The 10756-nt window shown below is 30.3% G+C and overlaps 1 pseudogene; it reads right to left on the reverse strand.

Annotated features, from left to right (window-relative positions):
• Positions 1–967: 967 nt before the first annotated feature.
• LOC114927309 (2-alkenal reductase (NADP(+)-dependent)-like) lies at positions 968–10307 on the reverse strand (annotated as a pseudogene).
• Positions 10308–10756: the final 449 nt, after the last annotated feature.

Genomic DNA, 10756 nt, shown 5'->3' on the forward strand with positions numbered 1-10756 from the left:
TCATCTTGGAGAGCAAGCCAAGGATGGAGAGCTCGGATTGATGAAGGGTGATGATCAAGAAAGGACTAGAGGTAATTGCATGTTGGTTAATGCATGGTTATCTCTTCTCTCTCTATGTGGCCGAACCGGTTTAGTTGAAGGAAGAAGAAGTTGGTTCAGTTTTGGCTTCAATAAGTGGAGGCTCCCCTCTTCTATATTAAGGGTGGACAGCCACTGTTTGAAGCAAGGAGAAAAATTGAGAGTGCAAGGCACAGAGTTCTCAGAGCTACCTGAGCTAACAGTTTTCTCTTCTCCTTCAATGTATTCAGTTTTGTATTTTTCTGTTTAATTTTGTCATGTCTTGAGTCTCATGGTAAAAGGCAAACAGTGAGGTTTGTAATGAAAAAGCCATAGAGCGGAAAAAGGCAGAGAGTGCAAAATTAAAAGAAAAAGCCATAGATGTCTTAGAGTTCCTTTGTTCATCTATGTTGTGTTTCATGATTCTGTGGGAATCCCCTTGTAAGTTGGGTTAGCACTTTACAAGTTGTAATCTGTTTGATTATAGTGAAATTCCATCATTGTTGTGATGGAGACTGGATGTAGGCTGCACTGCACTTAGCAGCCGAACCAGGATATATCTTGGTGTGATTTTCTTCCTCTCCTACTTCATTTCTGTTTTCTACTGCACAGGAGCAAAAACAAAAAATGTCTCGTGCCAAGTGACGAGACAAAATGAAAATGTCTCGTGGCTAGGGACGAGCTAAAAACAGAAAAGTCTCCTCTGAATCCAGCAAGTGTTAGCAAGAAAAAAAGGGGCTAAGATTCAACCCCCCCTTCTCTTAGCCACTGAAACCATCACCTTCACTCCCCCAATCCCATCTCTAATTAAAAACACAGGAAACTTGTCTCTCCGAGTTGAAAATGACAAATCCATCCATAAATATTCCCAATTTCTCACAATTATATGACATTGAAAATGACAAATCCATCCCTCACCAATCCCCTGATTATTAGAAAAGTTTGTCTCACTCCATTTAGAAAATAGAGACATATTAGTCCTCCTCTATATGTACAGATTTTGTAAGGAAGGACAAATGTATCACCGTTTCCGAATAATACTTGACAAACAAATGATTCATTTATCGCATGAAATTGCCATAATAAGAAGGTTACAGTTGAGAATTATACCGACATCAAGTGCTTATTTCACCAAGAATCAATTAGACCCAAAGTTGTTGAAGAAACATACCAAGAATTCCAGTATAGTATGAAAGTGGGACATCGGTGTGCTTGATTTTGAAAAGTATTAGAGATGCCGGGACCAAACTGTACTCTTCCCATTTGGTAAACCCCCACACCAAATCACCCTTCTTGTAATCCGGGTGTCCAGATTCCAGGACTTTAGCCACACCATATCCTGTTAATGGCTGAAATAATGAAGCAGTTATTGAAATAGAATCATCAACACAGCAGATTGCTACATGAATTGCTTCTCAGATCAAACTGCAAAACCAATCATTGGGAGTTTCGCAAAGTACAAACACCATTAAACCATTTTTCATTTCTACACTCTTCCAAACCAAAAGTTATAGAATTGTTTCTTTTTTACCTATTGTTTCCCATGTTGTTTGAAAAGCATCCTGTTCTAAGGTAAATTGAGGCTTACTATGTTGAAGATTATAATCAATAATGAATTTCTAATTTCAAATTTCTCAATTCTGCATTCCCATGGTACAACAATTATACAGAATACTAAAAGTTCTATTAATTCAATTGGATTGAGTGTACAGTCTAATATCAAGAAGAACACAATAGCTACAAAGTTCCATGATTATAAGGAAAACTAACACATTTGACTTCCTAACAAACAAATGCTGTTTGAATTTTATCCTAATCCTATTGCTGTTTCCATGGGGTATCCCATTTTTTTAAAAGATGGTTGATACAGTTGGTAAAATCAAACTCATATTCCACAAGGACACAAGTTCAATTCCTGCCACAAATGTGAGGACTATTATGGCGTATGATCTAAAAGTAACTATATAAGTGCTCAAAGAACCTAGAGGTATATCATCACCACTCACTATTCACTATAATGCTCAAAATACTTGAGTTCCACATCTTTAATTTTTTTTACTACCAATCCCTCTTGCTTGTACAGAAAAAATCAGTCACCAAATTAGCCACTCATATAGCATACATGTTGAAATACAAAAGATATATTGAAAATGTGTATAAATATAGTGTCTGATTTTTTTGTACGCACGTATCATTTTTATAATTTATCAAGACTCTGACACTGATAAATGATAAGTGATAAAAACATGCAGTGGCCCCAGTGATGTTTGTTATTTAAACATAGGACATTTTTAAGGTACAGATGCAATTTTAAAGATTTGTCTATGTGGCAAAATCTTAACCACACATTCTAAAGCTACACTTTTCACCTAAAACCGTAACTCTTCACAAAGAAAAGCGTCACCTAATGGAAAAAAGTAAATTAGAAGATTTAAGAGAAGAAATAATTAAGTTATCAAAATTAATAGATCAAAAATTAATGATTTTAACTAATGTTAACTGTAATGACACCGAATTCTTAAAATCAATACAAAATGATTTCTCTCAAAATCTTTATTTTACTATAAGTTTTATTGAAGGACTTCAAAAACCTGAAAAAACTTATTCTTCACACGGAATTTCTAAAAAATGTTATCATGGAAATGATTCACCACATCTTTATCATACCTTTAACCCACAATTAAATTCTATAGTAGACATGCTTGAAGAAATTTTAGTATCCATAAAATTTCAGAGAAATAAGGAAAAAGAGAATCCCAAAGAAGAAAAATTCCAAAATATAATCAACATAACAGATTTAAAAGTAAAACCACCACTAAAATTATGAATATTGAAGAAAAATTAGAAGAAGTTACAATGCTTTTTAAACAATTAAAAATGGCTCAAGAAAATAATATTATGGAACAGGGATTTCAAATAGAAGAGGAATTAAATCCTGAAAATATAGAAAATGAAGAACACATCCTAGATTATTCAAGTGACGAAGAACCAGCAATTCCAATACAAGTAAAAAATGAACTGGAACATCTAAGGATAATCAATCTCAATTTAAATGGGAAACAGTTTTGATAATTATGCTTTAAAAAAGGATTTATAAATAAAGATTCAAAATATACAAAAATACCATCAAAATATGTTCCTAAAATCCAGGAAATGGAAGGAGATAGAATGCTCGATTTAGACTGTAAAAAGAATGAAAAAGAAATTTTCGAAAACTGGTTAAATTCCTTTTTATTAGAAGCCTTTACCAACCCAAAACTTAGTGAATTGTCTGGAAGAGACATTGGAATTACATAGGTTTCATACTAAAGGAACTATAAGAGATTATATGACATCAATAGAAAACCAAATAATAGAAGAATTAGCAACAAAAACAACAGCTTATGATAAGATATTATATATAATGATGATTCTATATAAAGAATTTTTTGGAAAAAATATTATAGATCATAAACAAGAAGTCTATAATAAAGAATATCAAGAAGCAAAAACCATTTAGCTAATATTCAGATATATGATTTATGTAATGTGGAGTCTTATATATGTGAATATAGAATACATTATTACAAATTAAAAGAAGAAGATAAAAATCATTATCTTAGTATGTATATAACAAAACTTCCATATCCTGCTAATGAGTTTATAATGGGAAGATTTATAAGAGAAATAAATAGAGGAACAATTGAAAATAATTTTGGTGGGGCAACCTCTGCAATAAGAGAGGAAATAAAAGAACGTTGTATGCAAGAAGCAACTCAAAAAAGATTTGCAAATATAATTAGAATTTGCTGTCAGGATAATGAAGAGATACCTCAAAATATGGTCTTAATAAAATTTTCAAAGAAAAGAAAATATCAATTTAGAAAAAGAAAATACTATCCAAACTGGAGAAAAAAGAGGTATTTAGAAAAACAATAAAAATAAGAGACAAAAAGTGATTATTGCCCAAATAAAAAGAAAATTGTAAGTGTTGGTATTGCCAAGAAGAAGGACACTATGCAAATGAATGTCCGAAAAAGAAAGATAAAAGGATCTTACTAAACAAATAGAAATTGCTAAGTCTTGTTTCATGGAACCTTTAGAAGAATCTGATGATAACTTAGACTATATTTTTGAATATGTCTCGGAAACAGACTCAGAGACTGAGTAATAATGCTACATTTATTACTATAAAAATAACAGAAAAATTTAAATGCTTTCATAGATTCTGGAGCAACACAATGCTTTGCTAGTTCAAATATAAAACTTGATTGGAAAAAATTAAAGAAACCATTAAGAGTTAGAATAGCTGACAAATCAATACATAAATTGACCAAAAGGCAGAGATGGTTGAAATTTTTATTCAAAATTATAGGTTCATTGTTCCATCTATATACATGTTAGATTCTGGAATGGATTTTATCATAGGAAATAACTTTTTAAAGCTATATCATCCATTCATTCAAGAACTAACATATATAGTTTTAAAAGCTCCATACGATTCTTCAATAAATCAAAATCAAAACGTATAAAAATACCGACTACTACTATAGATAAGATCTTAAAATTTAAAATATTTCTATATTAGAGACATGTTATTTAAATTATACTTTCAAATAAATATCCCAAAAATAATCTTGAAATAAAGATAGAAGAACTTTTGGATGAAATTTGTGCTGAAAATCCTTTAGATATTAAAAATACAAATAACGAATTAGTAAGCATTAAATTAAAAGATCCAACAAAAGAGATAAATGTTCCAAATAAAATCCCTTATTCCGCAAGAGATAGAGAAGAGTTTTCATTAGAATGTAGAGATCTTTTGGAAAAAGGAATTATAAGATTAAGTAAAAGTCCTCATGCGGCTCCAGCCTTTTATGTCGAAAACAATAATGAAATAAAAGGGGAAAACGAAGAATGGTTATTAACTATAAGAAGATGAATGAAGCAACTATTGGTGATGCTCATAAACTTCCAAGAAAGATTCTATTTAGAAAAAATCAAAGGAGCAACTTGGTTTTCCTCTCTTGATGCAAAATCAGGATATTGGCAACTTCGTTTAGACGAAGAAACAAAGAAACTAACTGCTTTTACGTGTCCAACAAAAGAATCAACAAGTGTATTGCTCTATGAATGGAATGTATCCATTCGGATAAAACAAGCTCCAGGTATTTATCAAAGATTTATGGAAGAAAATCTAAAAGAGTTAAATGAATTTGTTTTAGTGTACATTGATGATAACTAATTTTTACAAAACAGGATAGAGAAGATCATCTTCAAAATTATTAATAGTTTTAGAAAGATGTAAAGAAAAGGATAGTTCTTAGCAAAAAGAAAGCAAGAATAGCAAAACAAAAATAGAGTTTCTTGGATTAATTCTATCCACTCAAGGAAAGCTAAAACTTCAGCCAATGTCCTAGAAAAGGTAAATTTATTTCCTAATAAAATAGAAAACAATTACAAAGATTTTTAGGGTGTATAAATTATATTTCTGATCAAGGATTCTTAAAGAATATAACAGAATACACTAAAAGCTTATTTCCAAAATAAGTACTAAAAAAGATGGAAATGGGATGAAAAAGATAGTATGCAAATTCAAAAGATTAAAGAATTATGTGAAAAACTTCCAGAACTTTATATTCCAGAAGAAAATGACTACTTAATAGTAGAAACAGATGCTTCAGACATAACCTGGTCAGGATGTCTAAAAGCTAAGAAGCTATAAAAAGTTTGGAGCAAGGAAAAGAATCACTAGATTCTAAAAATTCCCCAAAGGAACTACTTTGCAGGTATATTTCAGGGACTTTTACTCCAACAGAACAGAGATATACCACTCATGAAAAGGAAACTCTAGCAGCAATTAAATCTCTTAAGAAATGGAAAATTGATTTACTACCCAGAGAATTTACATTAAGGACAGATTCAGCTACCTAACAGGTTTCATACGATATAATTTAAAAGTTGATTATAATCATGGACGATTGGTAAGATGGCAATTATTTTATTACAATATCCAATAAAATTGAATATATTAAGGGTGACAAAAATGTTATTGCAGATACATTAACAGAGAATGGAGTTCGTCTACAACGCATAGATCAAGAAACAGAAAACGAACAAAATCGAAAAATGCAATATGTCAGCAAATAACACAACAATCCAAGAAGGACGAAGCAAGAAATCAACAAAAAAAAACAAAGCCAGCAGCAACCAAATCAGGTAAGAAAAAACCAAAAATAAAACAATGCTGAAATTATCAAAAAATCCACCAAGATAAAAAATATTATGTAATTATAATGGCCCATGAAAGGAGTATATGGTCCTGGGAAAAAGCAGCACCATTTACACATCAATCAAGGATAATTCATAAAGGAGGGTTTTTAACACTGGAAGAAGCAAAGGAATCTTCAGGGAATATGAGCTCTTCATCCAGAGCAAACCCTAAAAAGAGCAGATAAAGCTCCAATTCAAACCCAGAGAACAGGGATAATAAGAAACATTCCTACAAGGGCTGAAATCAAAGAAAAGAAAAGGGTCTGTAGATCAAATCTCAGAGAAACCCTAATATAGTCCTAAACTGACTGAAGAAAGAAGAGCAATTTTGGGAATTATCCTATTGCCAAAGAACAGCTAACAAAGCTGGTATATTTCCAGATGCATCCCCATCGGACACCTATCAGTTTTTCCAGTATGGATAATTGATACAATTTAATTTTTAATGATCTAAAAATTATAGTGAGTTTCCTGCAGGATTCGTTATGCAGTGAAGAGATTTAAAATATGATGACAACGTAAATCCAAGGGATATATCCCTAAAATTTACGAACAGTCAACCTATTTTTAATGAAGAAGAAGAATGCTTGGTTCCAGCACACCAAGTAATATTCATGTCCGTCTTCCCAGGAAATTTTCAACCAATTGATCAAGTTCAAGATTTAAACAATCTACAGTCATGAAGGAAGGCTAGCCAGCACACTAGCAAGGGTCTTCGAAAGAACTCAAAAGATAACAAGGGAATCTCACACAAGAATTAATTATAAAAGCAAGAAATACTTTGCTTGTGTCTAGTAAAAGGAATGAAATTGAAGAAAGAGAGATGAGACTCTTAGTAGAATTTGAATCAGCATTCTACAACTTATCTGACTCTTAGGAAAAGCTCCCTGAAGGGATAAAGAGGAATCTCTGCTATTGATAAAAGACAGAGAAACCACAAGTGCCAGCTATGCGTCTCAGAGCTATCTGAAGAAAGCAATAATAAAACGGAATCAACCCACATGATAAAGGAAGAAGACAACGCATCTGAACTCACATAATGAAAGAGGAAGACAGCAATCTGAAGCATCTCTCAACATTGCATAGGACGTAAGCGCTTTAGTCATAGAGCACCAACAAGTAGCTGGTGCAAGATAATAAACAATACGTAAGCAATGACGTCATAAGAAGGTAAGGATGAATTGTCCACAGACCCAACCATATAAATAGGTTGCTTAGGCAATTGTAGAAAGCATCAGAAAATAGAAAGCAGGAGGCAAAGAGTACTCACATGCTAGAGAGCAAGAGGAAGTTCCAAGGCGATTCATGGTCTGAGGAAGAATTCCCTTTAGGAAAAATAGTTCTAAACTCCCCTCTGGATTATATTTACAATCTCCCCTCTTGAGATAAGAACACCTTATGTAAAAATATACTAAATAAAGGAATTTTTCTCCAGAAAACACCTTCATCCTAGTCTTCAATTATGAATATTTAGAAAGTTAGAATTAACAGAAGAATCAGATTATTATAATTAACTGCTTTATAGATAATGAAAAACAGCTGTTCTAAAAACAGAATTAAATCTCAAATCCAAATGAAAATTTTAATAAACAGAACCTTTTAAAAGAAGTTTTAATAGGAAAATATAATATACTATGGAAAAAAATTCAAACTTGAAGCCCCTATAAAGATAAAATCCGCCAATGGAGAACTTGAAATAGCTTTGATAAATGATGAGAAATAAGTAAACAGATCGAGAAAATTAAGGATCAACAAAAAAGATCTAAAATTGGATGGATTCATATTAGTACTATACAAGTCTTAATCAAATCTACATATATGAAAGAATTAATCACCAATAAGCCTAGCAATCTGTGACAAAAGGAATTACTGATGACCCAATAGACCAAATATTGGAATTGTCATGGAAACTTGGCAAATGTAAATGTTAATTCAACGCCCATCTTGGATATGCTATACCTTTATCAACTGAAAATCTTGGAAGATCTATAAGTTGGCTTATAAATTTCACAGAAAAAATCAATGGAACAAAAGATGAACCATTCAATACATATCAAAAAATGCTTTAACAAATACATCATAGTATAATATTTAAAAACAGAAAAGAATTATTCGATAATTATTTCAGAAAATTTAAAAAACAAATACCAAAATATAAAGCTATAAAACCCATTCTATTATTAAAAACAACAAAGGAAAATTTCATCAATTTTCAAATAAAAAATCAAAATTAATAGCCCTTAAGTATCTAATAAAATTAAGGAAGAAAATCTGAAATAAAAGAATTAACAAAAAGGTCGAAAAAATAAATAAAACTCTAAACACTAAATTATGACAATAAATAAGAAGAAATATGTAACTATCAAACAAAAACAAGAGCTCTTGAAAGAGAAAATCGTTAAATACATTTTTGAAATAACAAAAGCATTCGAAGCTCTAAAAATAATTTATGACAAGTTAAAAAGAGAAGTTTGAAGAACTAGAGAAATTAATTAGAATCTCTGGAAAAAAGTGAATGAATCGATGATAGAGTTTGCAGAAATTCTAAAAAAATAATGAAAGTATAAAAAATGAAAAACCAGAAAATAAATAAAAAGAAAAAGGCGAAAAATTAAAAAGGTAAAATAAAAACATAAAAAGAATTAAATAAATCAGATCAAATAATGACCTATAAAAAAAGGAAAAATAAGAATAACATAAACAAGTTGGAATTAACTTAAAAATTAATAAATGCCTGAAACCATATATGACTTAAAAGAATTAAAACTATTGAAAGAAAAAAATGGAGTTATGAAGTTAAAAAAAAAAAATAAAAACAACAAAAAATGTAAAATAAAGAAGTTCTTGAGGATTTGAAAAAATATATAAGAAAAAGACAAACAGATAAAAAATTTATATACAATAAGTCCATGCAAAAAAGAATATTATAAACTAAAACAAGATTGAAAAACTATAAATCAGAGTTATAAATCAAGGACTAATAATAAATAATCACACAAGAAATAATGGTAAATACTTTAAATTTTGCACCACCAATTGAATCTATACAAATTATAATCTTATTGAGAAATTAATTTCGAAAAAGAAAGAAAAGTCGAATGTTAAAATTGAAATCGAATGTTAAAATTGAAATTAAAGAAAAGTCGAATGTTAAAATTGGTATCAGAGCCAAGTTAACGATTAAGGGTAACACTTTCTCTTTAAGTAACACTTTTAGTGACACGCTTTTCAGCCAAAAAGACAAAAATCTGTACACCCACATCTGTACACTATAAGGTCCCTTAAACATAACATCAAAGAGTGCGTAACCTTTACTCAACTTTCAAATATGTGACAAAAAACTAGAAAGTTCCAAACATGCAGCACTTTTTTTTTTCTGGTTTTCCAAAACCCAATTACTCCCAACCTCCCAAGTTAATAGCTCAGGTGAACATGCAGCACTAATCTAATAATATCATAAAAAAATTGGCATAATAATCCGACACAACTCTCAATTTTACCATCAATTCCTGATTTTCGGTTCCTCAATTAATATCCAAATGATTAAAGCGCGACAATAAAAAAGCAGCTCAAAGCTATATAAAATTGTAGATGTTAAGTTAAATGAGATAATTTGGGTTTTTTTTTGCATTAAACAGAATTTTCAAAGCAAAAAAAAAAAGAAATTAAAAAAAAAAACTTACAGAGCCAGGGGCATATGTACGGAAGCCTTCGGGGCCTTCCATCTTGCTCATGAGGATTCGCATATACGGATCACATGAGAGGTAGAGGTTCTTGAGAAGGACCTCGTTGGAACCTTCCGGAAGGTTCAGTGAGATGGTGCCTTCAAATGTCCATGTCTGATTCCTTAGGGAAACCAGTTACATAATCCTTCAGAACCACTTGCTTGTTCTTCACTTCCGCCATTCTTACGTTCTTGCTGCTCTGTTTCTCAGATCAATATTCAGTGTGCGTTTTTTTTTTTTTTTTTTTTCGTTAGACTCGAGCGTGATTTGTTTTTTTTTTTCCTTCAGAATTGAGGTGCCGGCTCCAGCTAAAATTTATAGGGGAAACCACTGCATGGTTTTTTTTTTTTTACGGGATGCTCGTAAAAACGCAGAAAACTTTTTTTTTTTTAAGATATTTTTTAATAATTAAAATTTAATACATATAATCACTTAAATTATATTATTTTTTGTTAAAATTAGGTTAGACAAATTAATTTGATCGAAAAAAATAATAAATTTTGAATTTATCTAAATTAATATTATTTTTTGTAAAAAATGACTACAATATCCTTATTATATAAAATTACTAAAATATTTTTATTATATATATTAATTTTGAGAATTCTAAATTTTAATCATTTTTTTTTCTATCATTATAGGGTTAGAATTTAAAATTTTTAAAATTAATATATATATATAGAGAGAGAAATATTTTAGTTGTGTTTTATAATAAAATATTG

The sequence above is a fragment of the Arachis hypogaea genome, unplaced genomic scaffold (assembly GCF_003086295.3).
Source record: "Arachis hypogaea cultivar Tifrunner unplaced genomic scaffold, arahy.Tifrunner.gnm2.J5K5 arahy.Tifrunner.gnm2.scaffold_142, whole genome shotgun sequence".
Taxonomy (NCBI): domain Eukaryota; kingdom Viridiplantae; phylum Streptophyta; class Magnoliopsida; order Fabales; family Fabaceae; genus Arachis; species Arachis hypogaea.